Below are 23,887 nucleotides of genomic sequence, written 5' to 3'. Positions count from 1 at the left end.
CCTGATGGCGGGCACCTGGAATAGGGTGTGGGCCTAGGTAGATGGGATTCAGCTGAGTTAAGACTGTGCTTTTTAAGGGCGGCATCACGGGGATGCCAGCAGCAGCAGTAGTAGAAGCTGAAGCCGAAGAGAAGCCGAGATCACCGGAGAGCCCAGATAGAGTGAAGATTTGCTGGGGGCTGGGAGGCCTGCCAGCCTCCCGGACCCCCAGCCCCCCTGCCTGCCATATGCCTGGTGAACCCCAATAAAAGACCTGCAAAACCAGTGAGGACTCTGACTCCTCCTTTACCCGGTCTGCATGGGATCAGAAAACCTGCACTGTGCCCAGTCCTGCCCCTACAGATGGTGATAAAACTGGTTTAAGAAATGGCAATGATGGGGCCTTCCTGGTGGCGCAGGCGGTTGAATGCTGCACTGTGAAGCTGTCCGCAGCCTCTGCAGCGCGGGTTCGATCCCGGCCTGCCGGGGAGAAACCCACATGGCACAGCAGACTTCTCCTTCTCGCCTGCTGCTCCCCGCAGCAGTGTATTTCGTCAGTCTGCCTGTTCTGTTGCCCACTCTGTCTCTGGTGAATCCTCTCACACTCCCACGCCTCTGGCCTGCACCCCGGTTCTTGTATAAATAAATAGATCTTTAAAAAAAAAAAGTGGCAATGATGGAGGTAGTGGTGGTGAAGGTAGCTCAGGTGGTGATAGTGGTGGTGATGAGAGAAGCAGGGGTGGTGGAGGTGATGATGGCAGTGGTGATGGTGATAAAACTGGCTTAAGTAGTGATAATGGTAGTGGTGGTGGTGATGATAATGATTAATATATTAGAATTATACTGATGATGTTATAGGCAGAAGTCCTAGAAGTAAACGTGGTAACTTTGGGGATTGGCACCTCCAGCTGCCCCACTTTGACACAAGCACCTGCTGGGGAAGAACTTGCTTTCTCCAGGCTTCAGCCATAAAATGAAAATCACACCTCATTCCTCCAATCCCAACAGCAGGTATCACTCTCACCGCCTAATCACTCAATGGAAAATAAGTAATAAGTAAACACTGGAACCAAAGGATTCCCCCCACAGCAGGGAATATCCATTATTTACCCATAAAAATATTTCAAGGGTTATTAGCATGTAAACTGTGATTAATTAAATTCACAAAAATTGTTTCTGATGCATGCAAATGAGGTGGTTCCTGCTGGGTGAGGCTGAGGCTGCGCTATCTCCACTGCTGCCAGAAGAGTCAATTGGGGGAGTTACTCAACTCATCCCCTAGCCAGAAAGTAGAAAATAATTAAACTTACAGTGTCCATCTCAAATGTGGTTCTGCCTGAGGGCTTCCAGGCTCATCCTTCTAGCTCAGGTCTACATAATTAAGGTGATAAGTTCAAATGCTGGTTTCCCTACTTGGGGATCTATTCACACCCAAAAGCCCCAAAGGAACTGAAGGAGCTTAAAAGAACTAGAAGGGAGAAAATCAGCTATTTTTAGTCCTCCCGGACCACTGAGTCCAGGAAAGGGCCAAGGCAGCTCAAAGTTGCATTGATCTTTTCCAGGGCTTTCTGTGTGCCAACCTGAATTCCTACACAGCTTTCATGAGGTCAAACAGACCCTGAATTGCACTCCCAATGGCAGCTGGCCCAGAATTTGTGGCCAGAAGAAAGGGGCAAAGGAAGACAGTGGAGCCAGAGTGAACTGCATTGTGACCACCAGGATCCGAAAGGCTTGTCCACTGTCTGTCAGTCCAAAGGCCAAGCTGGCTGACCCCTCAGTTATTTAGAGCCACAAGAGGCACCTGAGTTTCAACCCAAGAACATGTCCAGGGGCCTCCCCGGTGGCGCAGCAGTTGAGCGCTGGGTTGCGAAGCTGCCCGCAGCCTCTGCAGAGCCGGTTCCACCCCCGGCTGCTCCCCAGCCACGGGAGGAGGGTCCCACATGGCGCGCAGACCTCTCCTGCCGCCCGCTGCTCCCCTCAGCAGTGTACTTCGGTCCCTCTGCCTGCTCTGCTCCCCGCTCTGGCTCTGGTGAATTCTCTCCCCCTCCCGTGCTTCTGACTGTACCCAGTGCCTGTATAAATAAATAAATAAATCTTTTAAAAAAAAAAAAAAAAAAACATGTCTAGGCCCCCAGTGCCCGCCTGGTGCAGACACAGCGCTCAGCAAGGCTCATGCTCCCTGCAGCCTCTGGTGTTCCTCCCAGCCCAGTGCCCAGCTCAGCACGGACACCTGCCCCTGGCAGGACTGGAGAAGGAAAGGACCCTCACCTGAGTCCCTCACCTACGGGTGAGGACCGGCCTGAAGGAATGGAGGATGGTGTATAGGGGGAGGAAGGAGGCAGACAAAAGCCTGACACCAGCACAAGGGAGTCAGAGAGACAGCACCCGTCTGGCAGGAGAGCGATCACAAAGCTGTAACTGTCCCTAAGTCCTGCGACCTCGGCAACCCCACACACTCTCACCCCAGGAGGCTTGAAGTCCCAGCACCCAGGCCCAGGAAGCCAGTGGGGACAGCAGAGGACATTCTGCTGGGTTGGGGTTCCATGATGTAGGGTAAGGTAAAGGTATCAGGCTTTTCTGTCCTCCCACCATTAGGATAGATGACGGAACCCTGTGGTCCCGAATGCAGGCCTGATGGCGGGCACCTGGAGTAGGGTGTGGGTATATGTAGATCGGATCCACCTGGGCTAAGACTGGGCTTTTAAGGGTGGCGTCACGGGGATGCCAGCAGAAGCAGAAGAAGCCAAGAGAAGCCAAGAGAGTAGAAGCAGAAGAAGAAGCAGAGAAGCAGAAGCAGAACCACGCCAGAGCAGAGAAGCAAGGCCACAAGAAAACGCAGGCGAGCCCAGATCGAGTGAAGACTTGCTGGGGCCTGCCAGCCTCCCGGCCCCCCGACATCCCTGCCTGCCATGTACCCGGTAAATCCCAATAAAAGCCTGCAAAAGCCACCAAGGGCTCTAGGACTCTGACTCCTCCCTTACCCCGTCTGTGGGGATCATAGAAAACCTGCCCTGTGGCCCATCCTGCCCCTACACATGACAACCACAGGGGAGGCCTCACACTTTAAAGGACTGAGAAATAAGGCAGAAGGCAGGTAGGAAACCCCTCACACCTCCTTTAGTCTAAGCCACTGCCCGATGCCCACCCTCTCCTCTGCAGGATGGGCCTGAATAATGTGACTCACATGTCAGCTTCCTTTTGTCCTTTTAATGGGCAGCTAATTTCCAGAAAGACTCGCCCTCTGCTGTTTCCGCAGTCACTCCCAGGGCAGGGCAGCCTCACTCCAATGCCTCAGAAATAACTTTAAGTGAGCAGGGATCTTCATAAACTCAGGGCGAAGTTGCACTTGACCCGGCTGGTGTCATGGAAAACAGTGGTGGCTCCAAAACCTGTGGGGCATCTAAATCACTTGGGGTTTTTGGTTTTTTCTGCTGCTGCTGCTGCTGCTGCTGCTGCTGCTATTCACGAAGAGGCACCCGCAGGAGATGTAGCTGGTAACAGACTGAAGCAGCGTCAGAGGGCATCTAGTTGAAAGGTCATTTCCCCACCAACTCAGACGCCCTGTTTCCATCTCCATACCCAGAGGGGGCCACTGTGACAATCTGAGGGGCATCCCTTCTGGAGAGGGTCACCGTACAAGCAGACACGAAGCCGAGGCCATCCCCCAATTTCTCTCCACCCTTCAAATGGATACACTGTGCTTTTTCGCCATCTTGCTTTTTTTCACTTAATATTTATTGGACAATATGTCATAACAATATGTGTAAATCTGTCTCATAATTTTAAACAGCCATGGCTGAAGTGTAATTTATTTAACAGGCCCCCTTCTGACAGGGCTTTAATCATTTATTAAATGCATCACGTTCCAGCCACACAACTACGTCCCCAGACACACGTGCGATTCCTGGGGAACAGACTAAAGCAATTCAAAGGGCAGGTGCTTGACCCCTGAAATGAGCCACTGGGAATCCCAGCCAAGGCGAGGGGGGCAGGCTGGTCATGTGACCCACTCTCCTCATCATCCTCTGCCGCGCCCGCCCCGCCCCCCCCCCCAACCGCAGGAGTCTTTATTTTACATTAAAGCTTCTTTTCCTGCTGCCCCCTGGCCGCCAGGCTCCTTCTCAGGACATTAGCCTGTACAGCCCTCCTTGGCTCTTTTCTTAGAAAGGGGGATGTGGGGCGGGGGGACATCTGACTCCATTTAGGAGACCTGGAGTCACCGATGCTGCAGCAATAGTGACTGGCAGTTAACACAGGACTCTGCAGGGCTGCCCTGCCCAGTTGGGACAGGGGTCTGGGGTCCCGTACCTGCTCCTGGGTATACTGCCCTCAGCTTCATCTGTCCTCCGTCTCTAGGAACTTCTCTCAGCTGCAGAGCTCCACCTCAGACTACAGCCCTTTCCGGGAAGAGCACGCCCAGTGGGGTGAAAAGCTCAGACCACCGCCCCAACTCGGGACATCTCTGAAGGACCACCCTACCTCAGGGTGCCTTGCGGAGCCCAACTTCTCCACCTGCCCAGCTCACTTCCTTCCCTCCTGCGTGAGCACTGCTCCAGTGAATGGAGCACCGTCTGGGACATGTTTGTTGGGCATCACAGCAGAAAGAAAGAGACCTCTGAGGGGCCTCATGTGCTCGCAACCCACTGCCAGAACTAGCCACAGCTGTGTTGTGGCTCTGGGTGGAGCACCAGGGCTGTCTGAGTCTATAGGCCATTTGAGGGTGGAGACTCCTTGCTAGCTCCCGAGAATATTAAAATAAATAATAGTCATTCCCCCACCCTGAGTTCTACTCAGAAGCACCCACAACACTAAAGCTGATATATAGACTTGTAAGGTCAGAAATCCGCACACTGAGACTTTGCATCCCTAGGTCACCCCCTAAGAGACCACTAGTCTGAGTCAGCAAATATATTCCGTCTCCTGATCTGACCTGCATTGCAGACATCACTAATCAATCATGCCACTTCATCCTGATGAGTCCCCACTTGGCTGTGACAGACATCACCAATCGACCAGACTGCCATTCTGAAACCCTCTGTTTTAAGTATGAGGAAACCAAAGTCGCAGAAGAGAAGCTCAGAGTCCACAGACATTGAAAGTCAGCTTTGCCACACTGACACTACAGCAAAATTATGCACAAGGAACACAAGGGACAGTCTGCCTAATGCACCCTCAGTGCTCACTGCAGTGAGTGGCCTCAGCCTGGCACTCTCTCTACCTCGACTGATCAATAACTGGTAACAAACAAAGATATTTTCCATTTACACATTCCATGTGTGAGGCCCCAAATTAAGTCCTTAAAATGCAGTTATCATCTCCCAGCCTTGACTCAGTTTTTAGCAACATCTCTTTTGATCCTCACATCAGGAATGGGGCAAATTTTTATAGATAGGCAACATGGGGCTTAGTAAGGTTGTGTCCATTTCCCTAAAGTCACAGAGGTAGGGCTGGGATCCAGATAATCAGAACTTACCACCCATGCTCACAATGGGAACTGGGGGTAGAGAAGCGAGGATATGAAGCTTCTGTAATTCTAATGCCCTCAACCACTAGGTTCACTGGCAAAGTCTACTAGCCATCTCTGGGTGACAGAGGGGGGTCTGGCCTCGGAGACCGTGCAGTCAGCAGAGGAGGGCAGGGCAAGAGAGGGATGGCCCAGGCCAGCGGTGAGCAGCTGCAGGGAGCTGTGATCAGGTGGGTGATGCCTCCACGGCCACATGCAATGCCTGGCATGGACAGAGCACCTGCTGAATACCTGCTGAGTGATTATTTCACTGTTCTTTTACTGTATGGCGAACCACCCCAAATTGCAATGTCTCAAAACAACAATGCTCTGCTTAGGATCCCACAGACTTTCTGGGCTGGCTCACTGGGGCTCAATGGCCTAAAGTCTTCACTCACGAGCTGGCAGGTGGGTTCTGGGTCCAAAAGTGGGCCACTGTGTCCCATGCAGTCTCCTGTCACCAGCAGGTTAGCCCAACTCTGCATCCGGGGGCCTCGGGGCAACAATAGGACTAACTTCAGAGTGCAACCTCTTCTCAAGGCTCGCTGGCACTGCATTTCTGACGTTCCATTGTCCAAACACCATCCATAACCAATTTCACACCCAAGATTTAGAGACCCAGACTTCACTGCTCAACAGAAAAAGCACACTGCGATGGGACCTGCATAGAGCAGGAGGAGAATCCGCGCCCGCCTTTGCTGCGATACACGGTAGCAATAGTGAACAGAAGACTGGAAACATGGCAGAAAGGGACTAGCAAAAAGTTATGTCCAAGGGCCTCCCTGGTGGCGCAGCGGTTGAGCGCTGGGTTGCGAAGCTGCCCGCAGCCTCTGCAGCGCCGGTTCAATCCCCGGCTGCTCCCCGGCCACCGAAGGAGGGTCCCACATGGCGCGCAGACATCTCCTGCCGCCCGCTGCTCCCCTCAGCAGTGTACTTCAGTCCTTCTGCCTGCTCTGCTCCCCGCTCTGGCTCTGGTGAATTCTCTCACCCTCCCGCGCTTTTGACTGTATCCAGTGCTTGTATAAATAAATAAATAAATAAATGTTTAAAAAAAAAAAAAAGGATGGAACTTCTAAAAAAAAAAAAAAGTTATGTCCAAGTTGAGCGAGCCCTGAACTCCAAAGTGACCTTTGAACCTCTAATATTCCTCTGTCCAGGGGGAAGAGCAGGGACAGGTGAGATTAGGTGGCTGGGGAGGGGACAGCAGAGTTAAGAGCTTCCCTGGTCTATGGACTCAGCTGAGCAAATGCTCCTTCCCAGGCCCCAGGCCCAGCAAGCCCCCGGCAGGAGACATGTTTGCATGTTTGGTGGTCCAGCAGGTCCCCGGGCAGCCCCCTGTCCAGCCCTCCCCCAAATCTGCATGCCTGACTCTTGCCCAAAGTATCCCTCTGCCCACCTGAGCATTCTCCCAAATCCCTACCAAGGCCTCCGTGACGCACAGCGCTGGAGCGTAATTGCTGTAGTGATTACTTACAGCCATTACATTAAGTTTTAAAATGCTCCCTTCAAATTGAACAATGTTTTTTCAAAGTCAACAGCTGGTTCACAGCTTGAATGCAACCGTTAGGATAAATTAAATAAAAAGGGTAATAAAATCACACAGTCTAAATTTAATTTCTGAAGAGTGCATAGGCTCAAAAAAAAAAAAAAAAGCATTTTAAAAATGCCTGTACAATACAGCCAGGAAAGCAGAAGTGAATTCACTCCCCGGTTATGTCAGCTAATGGCACACGGGAGCAATTTAACATGAAGCACCCTGCGGGGAGGAAGGCCCAGGCTCACTCCCAGGTTCTCCAGGGCAGCCCGAGGTTCCACATGAGGAGGGGTCATCACATAGGGGGCTTGCAAACGGTGATGCCCCCACAGACAGACACAGAGAGGGTCTCTGTCCCTTGAAGGAAAATGTCAGACACCGGCCTCCAGTCCAAGGCATCTTTCCTGATATCTGCAGCTCCCAGGAGCTCCCTGAAGGATGGCTGGGGCCTTTCCGCACTTCTGGCCTGCAGGTTACAAAACTCAGCCCCTGACGCCCTCTGTCCCTGAAGGGTAGCACCTGTAATAATATGTCACCTGAAAACTTGCCACTTTAGCATAAAGGTTAATTTTTGAGGGCCTCCCCGGTGGCGCAGCGGTTGAACGCTGGGTTGCGAAGCTGCCCGCAGCCTCTGCGGCGCTGGTTCAATCCCCAGCTGCTCCCCGGACACCGGACGAGGGTCCCACATGGCGCGCAGACCTCTCCTGCCGCCCGCTGCTCCCCTCAGCAGTGTACTCGGTCCTTCTGCCTGCTCTGCTCCCCGCTCTGGCTCCGGTGGATTCTCTCACCCTCCCGCACTTCTGACTGTACCCAGTGCTTGTATAAACAAAAACAAACAAACAAACAAATAAATAAAACATGCCTCCATAAAAAATAAATTTTTTTTTTAAAAATGGTTAATTTTTAAGTTAAAGGGAATAATTGATACTACAAAGGTCTCTCCTCCTACTTGGCCTCCAAACAAGACATCATTTGCAAAGGCGCTCTCCCCTCCCCCGACTCTCTACCAGAAGAATGGAAGTTAGTCAGTGGAGACAATTCTAGTCCCTTCCCAACATAAGAAACCTACTAGCTGCTCTTACTTCCCATTATTTGCCCCATACAGTTACTTCTCACAATGTCGCGCCCTAGAAACTCAGGGTCCTTTTCCTTCATCACATCTTACTCTGACAACGTTCTGGCTTTGGTTAAGGTGCTATGAAAGCCCTTGTCTAAGCACCCTTGGGTTACTCGGCACTGGATACTCCCACATGTACGCTCTACGAGCCAGTTACTCTACTTCTCTCTTTTGTTAATCTGATATTTTCAGTGGAATTCACAGGACCCCAGTCAATGACTCTAAGATGGGTGGAGAGAAAAGGACGATCTTTCCTCCCCTCCACCTAGAAGCCTACTTGCCTTGTGACCCACCTGAAAAGACCCCTCCCAGCCTGAACTGGAGCCCCACCTCTGTCATTTAGGAGCTGGCAACCTTGGACCAGTGGTCACAAGGAGTCAGCTCATTTCTCAGAGTCCCAATTTCCTCCTCTGTGAAAAGGGAATTCACTCATTCTTCTGTCTACAGTAAATCCTCCCTTTAACATCGTCACTGATGGGTTCTTGGAAACTGCCCCATCACATGAATGGTGTATCAGGAAACCAACTTGACCACAGACTAACTGATATAAACAGTACATCACCAAACTTCTAAATAAAGACCCCCAAATCCTGGAATGTAAAGCAATCATTGCTCTGCATTTACTCCTTCATTCACTGTACAACTTGCTGCTCCAGTTCAGGGTCCCACCACTCTGGCCCTCACCTGAGTGATAAACAGCAGCCAATGCTTCTTACCTGTAGGGCTAGAGAACAGAGTAGATGCGTCACCCTCGTGCCACCCACACACACACACACACCCCCACCCAACACCCTGATTTTGTAACAGGGTGGTCCCCAGGAAAGGGGGAGGTTCCCTGCCCCACCCAAGGGAGGGTGGAGCTGAGCAGGAAGAGGAGAAGCGGCAGAAGAGACTGAGGAAGGAAGCAGGATGGAGCCAGGAGACCTGGAGGAGGCGCATGGAGCCTAGAGACACGTGAAGAAACTGCGCTTGTCTTTTGGTCGTGGATGGGGTGACACAGATGTGGGTGAGACCCGTGGGGAGGTGACAATGGCAGCTTTTATCTTGATGTTGATTTTGCTCTTTTCCTTCCGGGCTTGTCTGGTTGTTTCTGACCCTTTTCTGAGGGTCCCCACTGGAAGATGCTTTAGACTTGTGACAGGCTTTGGGGCCTTGCTCTGGGCCAATCCTGCTTGGGTGGACTCTTACCCACGAGGGGACGGGTAACTTTGGGTGCTTGATTTAGAAACTAGACTCTTTGCCTTTCCTGTATTGTTTCCTAGTTTTATTAAAGTTCCTTCCCATTAAAGTCTCCTATGTTTTGTGTTGATGCGGCGGATGGCAGAACCCATGTAGAATAGGCAGGTTTGCGGAGGTTTGGGCTGCCCCTCTCCCTGCCCTGTAACAATTTGAGGACACATTCCTCAATGTTTTGGCACAGGTGAACAGGACATCTTTCTAAAATGCAGGCCCACCTGGGTGGTGTGGGTGGGCCCCAGAGTCAGCATTTCTAACAAGCTCCTGGACTTGCTGATACAGAGGCTCCAAGACCACTCTGAGCCGTAAGGTAGGGCTTCTCCACCCTTTGCATCCCAGTGGCTGCCACAAAACCCCTCCTTTCTCCTTCAGGGTAGATAGTATCACTGAAGCACCATTTATTGTTTTTCAAGGGAATATTTGTAACGACTCAAATATCCATGTATAGAAGACTGGTGAACTAAAACGTCCTGAGATCACTCTGAATCAGTTCTAATTTTATTCAAACAAATCATTCTTCGATGTTGGTACTTTTACTTTTAAAATCCAAACTCACCTGATAACAGCCCTCCCTAGCGCCGCCCCCCCACACCCCCCACACACACCTATTTGGGAGGCCAGTAGTAGAATCTTAACTTTTTAGCCCTCAGGAAACTTCCTGCCCACCAAATCTTGTCCAGAATCCTGAAATATTGCATCGCATTTTATGCAAATGTGCCAGGAAATCGGCAATTTAAAAATATTAATAAAGACTCGCCGTATGCTCAGATTTTGAAATAATGCAGATCTTGCTTTACATTTATCCCTCTGGGAAATCTAGTCTTGAATAATGCATAGCTTCAGGAGTGAGCCCCTTGCATAAATCTGATAAAAGCCAATCTGCTCTCAATGGGGAGCCAGGAGATGGCAGGAAGCCACCTCTTAACCCTTTCCCCTCCTCCTCCAGTCTCCCCCAGGGACCTGTGGCCCGGATACATTTAGGTGTTTATTTAACTTTTTGCTAAGCTTCCTCAAAGCAGTTGCTCTTCCTCAAAGCAGTGACCCACACACTGGTCCACTCAATGCAACAGTGATCAGTCCTTATTGCGGGGTGCACAGCATCCCCTGGAAGCTCACATTCCCAGCAGCCTGAAAGGCCAGCATTATTGCTGTTCCTGTTTCCAGATGAGAAAACTGAGGCCCAGGTCACCTAACTCACAAGGTTCATTCCATCTGCTCGTTGGGGAGGAGGGCGCTTGGGAATCCCAGATTCTGGACAAACGTGTCTCATTTCAACTACAAGTCAGCTGGGGAGGTCACGGTGGCTGATTACACTCACAAGGTGGACAAAAGAGAGGGAGGCAAAGCCCACATCACGTGGCCACCCATCCACCTGCACTGCAAGGGAAGCACTGGGGAGCACCCTGTGGATAACCCACACTCCCTAAAATTAATTAACTTATTTATTTGTTTGTTTGTTTTATGAGTTTGTATATCAGAGGGGGAAGTGGGTATTAGGGAAGCAACCTAGCAGGTTTGCCTGAGGGCTCTGGAAGCATGATGGAAGGTGGACGAGGGAAGAAGATGGAAGACGCAACATTTTAAACATCCGGAGGCAGAAGACAACTGATGTCTTTAAAGACACAAATTGGGGCTGGAAGACAGCTTAAAACTGGCTGAGGTCCCAGAGTCAGTGACAAAGGCCTGTTCATATCGCACCCCCACATGCAGAATCTTAAGGGAGAAGAGAAAGGTCAGGAATCCGCCTCGGTTGGTGGGGAGAGGTGGAATATAAAGGAAAGGTTCACAACAGAGGATGAGTTTGGGCTGAAAATTGCTGGCACCCAAAACCTAGGCATCATCTCTGATTTCTCTTCCTAACCCACTAAAGCTCCTAGATGCAGCAAGAGCCCCACACTTTCTGGCACAAAACAAGGCATCACAGCACCCTGATGCAAACCTGGTCCAGGCTGGCCTCACCAGGAGAGGCAGGCAGAACAAATTCCACGTAATGTTGTTCACTTGATTCACAAACGTTAGACAAGTGTTATGTAGACCTTCATTTGCACTTTTTCCTGGACCTGCCAAGAGTAGGGGGGACTGTCCCCTACCCTACTAATGCCACATCATAGCCTTAGCAAATTCCATCACTCTGTGCCTAAACTATTCCTCAAATCCACTCACTTCCCCCCAACTCCACTGCTACCACCCAGGCCTCAGCCCGGGTAAGGGCAACAAACAGCTTCCTCGTGGGCCTCCACGTATCCCTCCAACCCCTCACGGCCCTTTCTCCACACAGTACCCAGAGCCACTACTGCAAATGCAGCTCAAATCCACTTACTCCTTGGCCTCACCCTTCAGTGGCTGCTGGCTGCCCTTAACGTTATCATGTAGATGTCTTGTCCTCTCGTATTCATCTCCTGCGCACCCCTCATTAGTCCTCAAACTCTTGCTCTTCCTTCTGCGAGTTCCTACCTCAGGGCCTTTGCACCTGCTATCCCCTCTGCCTGGGTCGTTCTTCCCCTAATACCCATGTCTAGCCACCCACTCGGGGATGCCCCTTAACCACCAACTACAGATGTCTGTCACATCAATCCTTCAAAGCACTGTCACAATCTGAAGGAATCCAGTGTATTGACCTAATTGCTTGTTGTGAACCCCTCAGGAGCATCAGTTCCAAGACTACCAAGGCCAAGTTCATCCTTTTCCTCTCCAACACAGCACCAGGCATATCAATGCTGATTGAAGGAATATTGGCAAGCAGGGGCTTCCATCTTCACCATACTTCCAGAAGCATACTGGCTAGGATGACCAAGTGTCCTGGTTTACCGAGGACTGTCCCGGTTTCAGCACTCCAAGTCCCCTGTCCAACCTGGGACAGACCGTCAGTCCCAGGCAAACCAAGACAGCTGGTCACCCTAAGGCCAAGACAGAGGTTAGGAGCACAGATGCCAGGGCCAGGCATCTGCCACTCACCAGCACGGGTCTGAAACAATTTACTTAACACCTCATGCCTCAGTTTCCCCTCTATAGAATGAGCATAGCAGTATCAATCAAGTCCACATTTACAAGCACTGGTAGGAGCAATTTAAGAGTCCAGTGTGCCTGGCGGGGGGGCGTGTCCTGGCAATGAGGGCCTGCTGTGACCAATCTCTCCCCTCACCTCCAGGGAAACACCAAGTGAACAACCAAAGTCACCAGCTTGTAGTGTTTCTTCTGTCTCTGAAAGCAGCAGGCCAAGGCTGCATTTACCATCTCTGACCCATCCTGTAAAGTGACCTGTTCAAATGCCAACTGCCACGTGTCACCTTAGCTGGGAGGAAAGTTGTTTCCACCTAATAACCCAGAAAGTCTGATGCTTTGCTGGTCTATACAGATGCACCGGCCAGGGCAATTTGTCAATTTTGGCACCTGCCAGTCTCTGCAGAGCAGATGGTGGAGAGAAAAATCCAGAGTTGGGAGCAGGCTGGTGATGGCAAATGACTGGGCCCCACTATCTAGACCTGCTGAATCAGAGACTCTGGGGCTAGGCCCAGCAATCTGTGTTTATACAGGCCTTCCAGATGATTCTGATGCATGCACAAGTTTGGGATCATAAAGGTTGATCTGAAGGATTCACTACTGTGCCTATTCTAAGATAAAGCCCTTTGAAAATGGTGTTTTTGTCTTTGGGGACATAAACTGAATCCAGAAGTATGAGGGGTTGGAGCAGCAGCTCGCTTCTCATCTACAAATTGGGCTGCTCTAGAAACACGCCAGCTTTTACAATTTTTTACAAGTCCCTGAATCTCTGGCCCTTGCATCCATGTTGCTGTGCCAGCATAAAGTAACCTCCAGTCCTTTCTGACTTTCTGGAGCTGGACCTTGGTTCTCGGGTTTGCCCAGATGTTACAGTCCCTGACAGCTGGGTGTGGGTCCTCTGTCCAGTGAGGTGAGCAGATGGTCCTTCCTGTCCACATGACCCTTTTGGAAGCAGAAATTCTCTGAGGCTTTCAGAGCACTTGGAACCCCAGAAACTTCGCCAAAGCTGCCTGTGGCACCGTCACCCAGAGCTGGAGAACTCAGATGCTCGGGAGAGTGGCGGGGGGGCTGGGAAAGGAGCCCAGGAGATGGGCTGAGCTGCAACAGTGAGATGTTGGCCTTGGGCAAGTGGCATGTTCATGCCGGGTTCTGGGGGCAGCCCAGCGGCAGCAGAGGCCAGGGCTGCCAGATCTTCTTCAAGACAAACTGCAAATCTGGATCTGAAATTTCAAGAAAAATTTGAAAAAGACATCTCTTACTGCTGGCCACTATTGGAAAAAAAGCAAACAAAAAAATCACGCATAGCTATGGCAGCATTTAGCCCCAGACAGCTGAGCTGAGGGTCCCTGGCCTCAGAGGGAGCCTCCCCCAGGGAGGTAAGGGAAAGTAGAGCCCCCCATCCACTGCTCAGGCCCCCAGCAACCCCCTGCCCCAGTCAAGGGAAGTCACTCTGCAGCCTGTGGAGGTTGGAGGTGGGTCCCTTCTTCCCACTGTTGCTCCAAGACATTTCTTGGTGCCTCAAGTTCCCTCTTAGTTCTTTGGAAAGCAAAGTAAGTTCTCCTAAAAGAGAAGAAAAGCCAGAAAGACGTACAGTCTATTTCTTCTCCCCTTCTGCTATATCCCTCCCCTGAGGCCACAGCTGCCTACTTGGATGAGAAGGGAACTGGAGGAAGGAGGAACAGAAAAGATAAAGTAATATATCAAAACAGGATGCCGCTGGGTATAGAAAAGCAGATGGAGCAGGCAGGGAGGAGCCAACACAGAGCGGGGTTTGGTTTCTGAGATCCACCTAGAATTCGGACCATCCCTCCTTGCATGGTGTGGGGGATGGACCAGGTTACTGCTTTTGTTGGGGTGGTCAGGGAAGGCCTCGCGGAGAAGACATTTGAGCTGAAACCTGAAGGGTAAATGATTTAGCAGAACCAGAGCAAAGACATTCCAGAAGGAGGGGAGAGCAAGGTGAGGCACCAAGGAGTGTTCAAAGCCATCAGGGAGCCAGCAGCCAAGGCAGGGAGGGAGGGCAAATGAGGCAGGGAAGTATGGATTTGGGAGTAAACCCCTTCTGGAGGGCAGCGAGTGGCCAGATCTGATGGGCAGTTGTATGAGATCACTCTGGGTGACATGTGGAAAATAACTGTAGGGGACGCAACAGGGCTGGGTTAGGAGCTACTGCAATTGCAGGTGTGAGGGGATGGTGGCTCAGACCAGCGTGCTAGACTGGTGCATGGGTGCAAGGCAGATTTTAGAGGGGCTGCCAGTGAGACACGCTGCTCAGTGACCTGAGCCTTCTGGGACAACCCCCAAGTTGCAGAAAGAGAATTGTAAGGGGCAATGTGTTCCCCCCAAGGACAAACTCTTTCATTGATTTGGCAAATATTTACTGAGCACCTACTATGTGACAAGCATTTGCTCAGCAGTGAACAAGACTGAGGAGGGAGCTTCTGTGGAGCAGATAGAAAATTAACTTTTTAAAAAATATATCTATGTTCTATGAGAAAAGTTGTGCTAGGGAGGAAATTCAACAAGGAAAAGAGGAAAGGATACCAGACAGGTTCTGAGAAGGGTGGCTAGAGCAGATTTTGAAGAGGTGAGGGAGGGAGCACGGCAGGGACAGGAGGTGGGAGGAGAGTCCCAGGCCAGGAAGCTGCCCTTTCAGAGACTCTGTGGAGGGGAGGCATCCAGCATATTCTGGGAGCAGCCAGGAGCCGGGCTGGCTGGAGCAGAAGAGAACAGCAGGGGCTAAGATCCAAGGAAGAAGAGCCCACACAGTAGGGTCTTGTGGACCGAGTGAATTGAAAGCTCATCAGAGGGCCCGAGTCACCCAGAGCCACCCAGTCAGTACTTCACTGCCCTCCCCCACACACCTACAGACCCCTGGAGTCCCAGGAAGGGTCAGACACAGCCACCCACCCAACTCACAGGCTTCCCCCGCACACCCAGCACGTCTGCAGCTCCCTGGGGCCAGCAGTGTCTGTGATTTACAAGTCCCTCCCCAGGATTGTGTATTTGGGGGCATCTGTTCAGTTTTTATTGCTTCTGGCCAGGGCTTTGATGCTCCTTCACAGATCAAATCACTGCCTCCCTTCCGCTAATTCAAACAGCTGGTTACCGCTCACCGATTCCCCCACTCCAATTGCCAAGGGAAGAATTATAAATAAATGTGTACAAGCAAACAGATGCTGTCATTTAAAAAATCGATCCATCTAGCAAAAATGCCCCACTTAGGACTGAAGTGGCATACTGTGGAGCATGTGTCTTGGTGGCATTTTTAATGAAATCAGATAAACAATGGCGAGGCTCACTAATAGATTCCAAAGGAGCAAACATACAAGGACAGAGGAGAGGGGAGAAATTTGCTTTAGGACATCCTTTTCCCCCAACACACCCACCTGAGGTGCCAACCTCACACTCTAACCTCAGGAGAGAGACGGGCCCCACCAGCTTCCAGCGCGTACCTTGCCTTCCTCTCCCCGGCTCGCCCTGTCTCTCCTACCTGTTGATGGCATCCAGTCAAGCTCGTGTTATGATTTTGTGAGTCTCAGAAGAGTGGGTAGCCCTCATTGTATGACTTCTAGATACCTCAATCCAGAGGGAAATGTTGTCTTGGGCACAGAGTTGGACTACCCACCTGCCTTCCTTGAGCCAAGTTTGTACTGAGAGGCCAAATCGGAAGCGATCAGGCCTGGCCCGCAAAAATCTCCCACGTGAAACCCACCCCCATTTTTCCCATTCTGAGGCTGAAGGGAGAGAACTTTGAGGCTCTTTGAAGGGTGGAGGCTGACTGGAAGGAGGCAGGTTCCTGAATGAGTGTGGAGCTCTCCTCCTGCCCATCCTACATGGGGATGCAATGAGGTGAAATAAACTGATAGTTTCAGGCCACTTGGGGTAGCAATCCTATCCCAAGTAATCCTTTCCCAATGAATCCCAGAATTCATTCATTCATTCATTCATTCAGTGAGCACAGAATAAAAACAATATCTAATTATCTCCTTCAGACATCCGAATGTTAGGAATGTGATTTAAGGAAGAGCATGAGCCCACTTTTCAAGTGAGGTTCAGAAAGGTTAAGTAACCTGCTAAAAGACACACAGTTGATTATCATAAAAGCTATCACTACTGAACATTACAATGTGCCAAACTCTAGTGAAATGCCTTATATGCAGTCTCTTCTTTATTCCCCATAAAAATCCTCATGGGGCAAAGGGTGGAGGACTATGGGTGCTTTGGTGGTGGGAGAGTGACAACACCTAAGGGAGAAATCCCCATATTGTCAAATATTGCCAAAATATTAACAAAGATGTAAAACAACAGTACTTCATTAATTTACAAAATTTCTTGAGTATTGTTATTTTACAGATGTGGAAACTAGGGTAGGGCTCAAGAAAGGGATGGGGGACAAAGGGTAGGAGGAGGGGGGATTGGTAAATGAAAACAGTAGTATTCAAAGCAGAAAGTTAATGCTGCCTCTTCTTTCAATTCCAAGAAGTCTCTAATAATAAGCTAATCACACTGTATCTTAAGATACCAGCTTATCTCAAATCAAGCCAGCCCTATGGAACTGGAGAGCTGCGCGCACACACACACACACTCCAAAAAGGTTAAAACCATTACATCAAAATAAAACATATGGCCACACAAATCTGCATTTATTACATCTAATTGGAAGAGACACAGTCAAGTACATGAATATTTTAGCAGTTTCCAACATGCAAATATCACCACGCCAAGACCCAATTACTGGCTAATCTGCACGTGCTGGCATTGTGGGGGGGTCTGGGACGATGCTCTGTCTTGGCTGCAGTGATTGGGTGGGTTCTCATTTGGAGCCAGTTATCATTTGCTTCTGCCTTTAAATAGCACCCCAGGAACAGAAAGACTTGAAAGGCTCGCTCTCACCAGGCTGATAACCGTGATTAGTGTCTGGGGAATACAATAGGCAAAGGCAAGCTATTTGGCTCTAAAATCAAACAGAAAATTCAGATCTTTTCATGTAATCTCTGACTAATCAGCTTTAATGAAGAGATTTTGGTGATTGTTGTTTAAGCCACAGCACATTCACAGAACAAATGGGAATTAGCAGAGGCTTATTTTCTGGCCATTTCCAACAGAGACCAGAGTTCCCATGCAGAGGGCAAGGGAAAAAGACAACAGCAGGAGTTTTCCAAGTGTCAATCATCCGGGTCCTGGCCCTCAGGATTTCCTCAGGTCTAAGTACCACCTTGCAAATTATTCACCTACTTTTCTTTGAATCAACTTACTTTTTTTTTTCTTTTAATAAATGTTGTATCATTATGTAAGCAAAAATGCAGCACCAATTGCCCTATTTCAAAGGTGTTTTCTTTAGGAAAGTCAGGCCAATGCAGCAATAACCATGGGTCCCAACTGTTGAAAGGCTTCATGCAGCAGATGTCATAATCCCAAGTGGGCAGAGGTCCATGATGTCTGCTACACTCATTCCATGAATCTTAGGCACACACACAAACACACACATGCACACACACGCACACACACACAAGATAAGCAGTCTGAGTCTCTGCTGCAGAGGGTAACTGCAAAAGCAAATAAAACAATGATTAATTCTGCCTGGAGGGCTGTGTTGTAAGAATGCTCTGAGGCAGAACATCAGACAAGAAGAGAAATTAGCCAGCGCTATAAATGTGCTGGGGAGAGTTAACGGCAAGCTGAGACTTTCTCCTTGACTCCAACTACATGATGAGGACACAACTGCGAAGGAAACGATGGTCTCACAACGTGACTCAATGTTACTTAATGTATTTCCCCATGTCAATGAAAACCATCTCCAAGAAAAACCAAACCATGGAAAGAGCTGCTGTGATGCAAAACAGACAGGGATGAAAGAAGTAAAAGAAGAATCTTGGGTGTGCAACCACATCACTGATGCTTTCCAACGATGATGCTTTCCGAAAGTGGTGTTTTCCAGTGATGCTGTTATAGAGCAGCCCTGATATTAAACGGGTTGCCTGGCTGTGGGTCCTCACCCGCGCGCTTAAAAGGGACTTATGAATACTCCACTACAGACACACACCAAAGGTTAATAAAAGGTTTATTTACAAGGGAAAAGGAAATAAGGAAAATGTACAACTCAGGGAGAAAATAGGGAAATAAAGTCTTTAATGCGTCCTACCCGATCCGACGACCTGGAAACCCAAAGTCACTCTCAGAGCTGGCCGGACACTGCGAGCTGGCGGAGAGCCAAAATGGGGGGATTCCCCCAAAGCCCACGTGTCTGCCTTTTATATCCACCTGGCTGCTTAACCCCACCCTCAGGTCCCAGCCACCTTCCCTTGGGTGGTGATGGGATTTGGAGTTCCCAGTGTCTTTGACTTTGACCTGGGGTGGGGGTGGAGTCCATAAAGCCTGTATGGAATTAGCTTTGGGACATCCTTTTCCCCCTAACAATGCCACCGATAGTCCACCTAGTGAGCGCGGATGATGTGACAATGACGGTCATCCATCGGAGGCAGGGACTCCATGTTCTCTCTTCTTGACTCTGAGCGGCCCTGTGATTGTGGGAGAACTGAACTCCATGACTCGAGGCTATGTTAAAAGGGCAACAGACCCAGGATCGCTGAGCACACCTCGTGCTCCTATCTTGGCTTCTAACACTGTTCTCCCCTGGAAGGAACTGGGCTCCTGGCTCCTTGGAGAAATACATGCAAGAAGCCAGGAGCATCTTGTAGTGCCAAAAGGTAAGGAAGTGCTCAAACACACACACACACACACATGCGCGCGCGCACACACACACACACACAATGATGGGGAAAGGGACATGGGGGCCAACCTGAAAGAGCTTCCCCTGCCCAAAGCTGGAACATAGGATTGGACTGTAACCCAGAATATAAAATAAACCACCACAAGTCAACACTCAGATACATCAGTGATTGCATACACACATAAACAAGAGCACAGACAAACCCACCATGCAGAAGAATTCCAAATAATTTATGGAGATATGCTGGCCTCAAGGAAATGGAGGATAACTCCCACTCCTTACATGTGGCTGTGCATCATTAATATCCCCCTTCTAAGAAATACAATATTCAAAAGGCAAGAAAGAGCAGTTCCACAGCGGTGAAAGCTCACAATCACCTCAGCCTGGTGACCTAGACGCATATCAACAGTTATCAATCAGGAAGACAGCATGTGCCCTGGAGTTGCTGTGATGGAGGGGTACTTACCCACGGGGTCATCCTCTCCAAACCCACAACCCCTGCCCAACCATGGAAATTATCAGAAAAAGCCCAAGGGAGGGATCTTCTATAAAACGCCTTGTTAGTACACGTCAGTGAAGTCAAGGTCAAAAACAAGAAAAGGATGAGAAAGCGTCACAGCCAGGAGATACTAAGGAGACATAATGACCGAATGTAACGTGGTATCCTGGGTGGAATCCTAAGGCAGAAAAGAGACATTAGGTGAAAGCCCCCCACTGCCTGAGTCTTCCCGGCCCAGGTCTAGAAAGGTACAGATGGAGGCCTCTGAGGCGTCTCCAGCCCCAGCTGTCACACGTGGATATTGTGGATTCATGCACAAAGTCAATGTCGTTGTTTTAAGTCACTACATGTTGTGGTTTGTTATGCAGTGTTGGGTGAATGGAACAACCGGTCTATAAAACCGACTCTGGGGAATGATTGATTGATGGATTGGTTTCTTCTACACACAGGTGCTGGGCAGTGGAAAGAGACTCACAAGACCTCATTCCTGCTCTTGAGTGGAAGGTATCTTCTGAGCAAGAGGTCCCTCTTGTCCATTCCTAGATCAATGAATCAAGTTTCCTGCTTGCTGGGCTGAACTCCGGCACAAAAGATCCTGAGCAGGGAAATGACCAGCCGGAGGCTTAGCCCCAAAGGCCAGTGACAAAAATGCAGAATCCCAGGCCTGACTCCAAATCAACTGGACTGAGATCTCCAGGGGTGCTGACTAAGAACCTGTACTTGGAGAAGTTCCACACTGCCCGAGAACCTCAGGCACAGGATAGGAAGGGGGTACACTATGAGAGCAGGTGAGTAGGCCAGAACACACAGATTTTGAAACAAGAAAATAGAGGGGAAAGCCTGAGGTGTTTAGCTGTATTATTAATCCACATCACCACCCAGGCCACTGGTTCCCATTTCATGAGGGAGAATATTAACCTCAAAGAGGCAGCAAGTCTCCCAATCTGGCTGACTTCAGCTCAGGGACTTTTTACCTCCATCCCAGTGGAATCCATTCAACAAAACGCTTTGATTTTTTTCCTTCTCCCCAGTCTCTTACAGTCACTTCAGGTAGTGTCCTGCGCTGAAGTGGGCTGAAGGCACAGAACAAGTGGCCAGTCCTACATCGCCCAGGGAGCCAGTGCCAAGAACCAGTGTGTGGGAGGTTTTCACACCAGCTTTACACAATTGGAGTAAATCAAGTCTCTTTATGTGGCCAAATTCAGTGTTATTTTCCAGTTGGGAGTTTTGTTTGCATGTCTGTATTTTAAATAAATTTGATAATTAAGCTACAAATGTTCCCCGCACACTTGGATATATTTAAATTGCAGGCTGCTGATCAAATGGAGTAAAATCACAAACATGGACATAATCGATGCTTTTTGTTTGTTCCATGCCTCTCGCAGCACTCAAATGGGTCTGTGAGCTTAATGGCCAATTCCAAGGCTCCCAGGAATGAGAAGGGGGGGGTGGTGAGGGTTGTACTGGCAGTGAAAATACACAAAGTGAAACCCCATGGTGAAAGATTGTGGTTCTTTTCTTTTCATTTCATCTGTGCCTGTAATTCATCTCAACAAGTCAGTGTTGAAAACCCAAACAAGCTAGCAAAGGGGTATTTGTCTCTGCCTGGCTGGCCGCCCTCCCTATTCATTGTTTACTGCCAGAAACCCACTCCTGATCATTGTGGAAGAGAATCTGGGGGCTTAAGGGGCTGACACGCCCACCCACTTTTGCCTCTGCCCATCCACTGTCAAATGAAAAACCACACCAGATTTAGTAAGGGGAGACTAATTTGAAAGAATGATGGCAAGGAGGTGAGGGGACTATTGAAACAGAGAACACAGGTCTGCAAGCATTTTAAGGGTTAGGCAAAAAGAAATTTTCTATTATAGGGAAGAGAAAATAAGGCAACAAAGAACTGAGAAGTGGGATGCAAGGGGGTGTGTGATGGGACAGTCAGTGTTTTACCCTAAGAGCAGCCTGTTTTCAGGTGGGCCTGTCTGCGGGCTCAGGCTGAAAGTAGGCCAAAGTTCAGAGGCCTAGAGAATGGGAAATTTAACCAGTTTGGTTAACAAGCATTTCCACTGTCCCCCTTGCTAGTGAGGACATGCAGTTCAGCTCATCAGTTATGGGGCATAAAATAGGGATTTGGAGACTTATTACATCTGGACTTATTACAGGTAAACAAGAGGGGCATCCATGAGTCTTACCTAAGTCACACGGGGAAGGTGATTCTTTGCTGCAAGCTATCCTTACTAAATTCTTTTACCCATCCAACACCAGAACAAGCCCAGGAACCACACTCAAATCAGGGTTCTAGAAACACAGGATCTTATCCACTGGTCAAGGAATGAAGAAGGGAGATTATGCTCTAAAATCTGTCTTCCCAAGCTCGGGAGAAGCAGGGATCTATGGGGGGGGAGGGGAGGGGGGCACACTGAAGAGGAGAGGCTGAAGGATCATTTGCATCGGCAGGATTTCAGAGAAAGAGGAAGGCATTTTCAGGCAGGATTTCAGAGAAAGAGGAAGGCATTTCCAGCCACTGAATTCACGCTACTTTTTCTTCTGTCAAGTTTGGTTTTGACTGGATCTGTCACCAGGTTGGTGGTGTGCTTTTTTACTATGGTGATGAGGGTGTGGCTTAACCCTTGTCTTACTTCTATCTCCATGTTAGTGTCACCAGGTTTTCTATGGTTTTGTCTGCAGAGATCAGAGATGCAAACAGAGCAGGACTGAAGAATTTCCACAAGAAAAGATAAATGGGAACAGAGGACAGGCCCAGTGACACTGTTTTCCAGAACACAAAGGGTGACTCAGCAGTTTCTCAGGAGCACAGATACAGGTTCAACTCAAACTGTCACCACTCAACTGGTGATGACAATTATGACAACAGTTATCTATGGATTTAATATTTGTAAAGAGCCTTGGAAGTGCTGGGTACAAAGCAAATACTCAAATATCTGTTAATCTCATCTGTGAGATCCTTGAAGGCAGGGTTTGAGTTCATCTCATATGTTTTCATTGGTGCTAGCACAGTACCCAGAATCCAATGACGAGCTTTGACCTTGAGCAAGCCTTGGTCTCCCAATCTGTAAATACACACAATCTCCACCTCACAGAATTGTCAAGAGAATTACACACTGTTGAGATGTCTAAGGGACCCTGACAATGCCCAGCACATCTGTTGACAAAGACTTTCTCCCTGACCTAAATCTGGTCAGGTGCTTCTGAGTCCTTTCTGACTACACATGACCTTGAGGTCTCTCCTTGGCCCATTTAGTTCAGTTTTAGCAACGATCCTGCTGGATGTGTGTAGCAAAAAATCCCCCACCTCTGATACCTGATGGAATTCCTCACTTTCCACTCCTGGAGTCTGACCATCTTGATATTCTATACACTTTACCTTTGATCACCCTGCACGCCTTTAGCAAAAACGTTGTCGAGTGGTCAAGCCAGCATTCCCCTTGCTGTCGATATTCCTTATTTTCCATCCACTGACCCTGCACCTGCTCCTTGACTATAAATCTTCACTTGTCTATGTATTTGAAGTGGAGCCTCATATCTCCCCCCATCACCCGTCCCCACTGCAGTGATCCCCCTGAATAAAATCTGCCTTACCATCTTTAACAAGTATAATGAATAAATGTTAACACTAATAAATAAATTCCCATCCATTTTCTACTCAGACTCCAAACCCACTGTGAGCAGAACATTATATTGCCTCTGTTCAAAGCTTCAAACGGCCTCCAAGTGTTAGGGGGTGGAGAAAATAGGGAAATAAAGTCTTTAATGCATCCAACCCAAACTGCCGACCTGGAAACCCAAAAAGCACTCTCCGAGCTGGCCGGACACTGCGAACTGGCGGAGAGTCAAAATGGGGGACCCCTCCAAAGCCCACGTGTCTGGCTTTATACCAACCTGGCTGCTCAACCCCACCCTCAGGTCCCAGCCACCTTCCCTTTGGTGGTGATGGGATTTGGAGTTCCCAGTGGCTTTGGCCTGGGGTGGGGGTGGAGTCCACAAAGCCTGTATGGAATTAGCTTTAGGACATCCTGTTCCCCCTAACACAAGGAGTGTGTTTGTTAGGAGTTGGCGCCTCAAGTCCGTTCGGGGTTCCCAAAAACTACACGGAGCCAGAGATGCAAAAGCAAAAAGGCTTTATTGCTAGCTTAAGCTAGGGTCCGACTCTGCCTGGTGTACTGACACAGCAGTCTCATCAGGTTGAGAGAAGGACCCCTTTAAGGGTGACAAGCTGTTTTTTATACTCTGTTACAGCAGAAAAAGGGGACCTTTCATATCAGAAAATG

This window comes from Talpa occidentalis, unplaced genomic scaffold, assembly GCF_014898055.3.
Source record: "Talpa occidentalis isolate TD23 unplaced genomic scaffold, MPIMG_talOcc4v2.1 talOcc4.12, whole genome shotgun sequence".
NCBI lineage: Eukaryota > Metazoa > Chordata > Mammalia > Eulipotyphla > Talpidae > Talpa > Talpa occidentalis.
Note: the sequence above shows the minus strand (reverse complement) of the source record.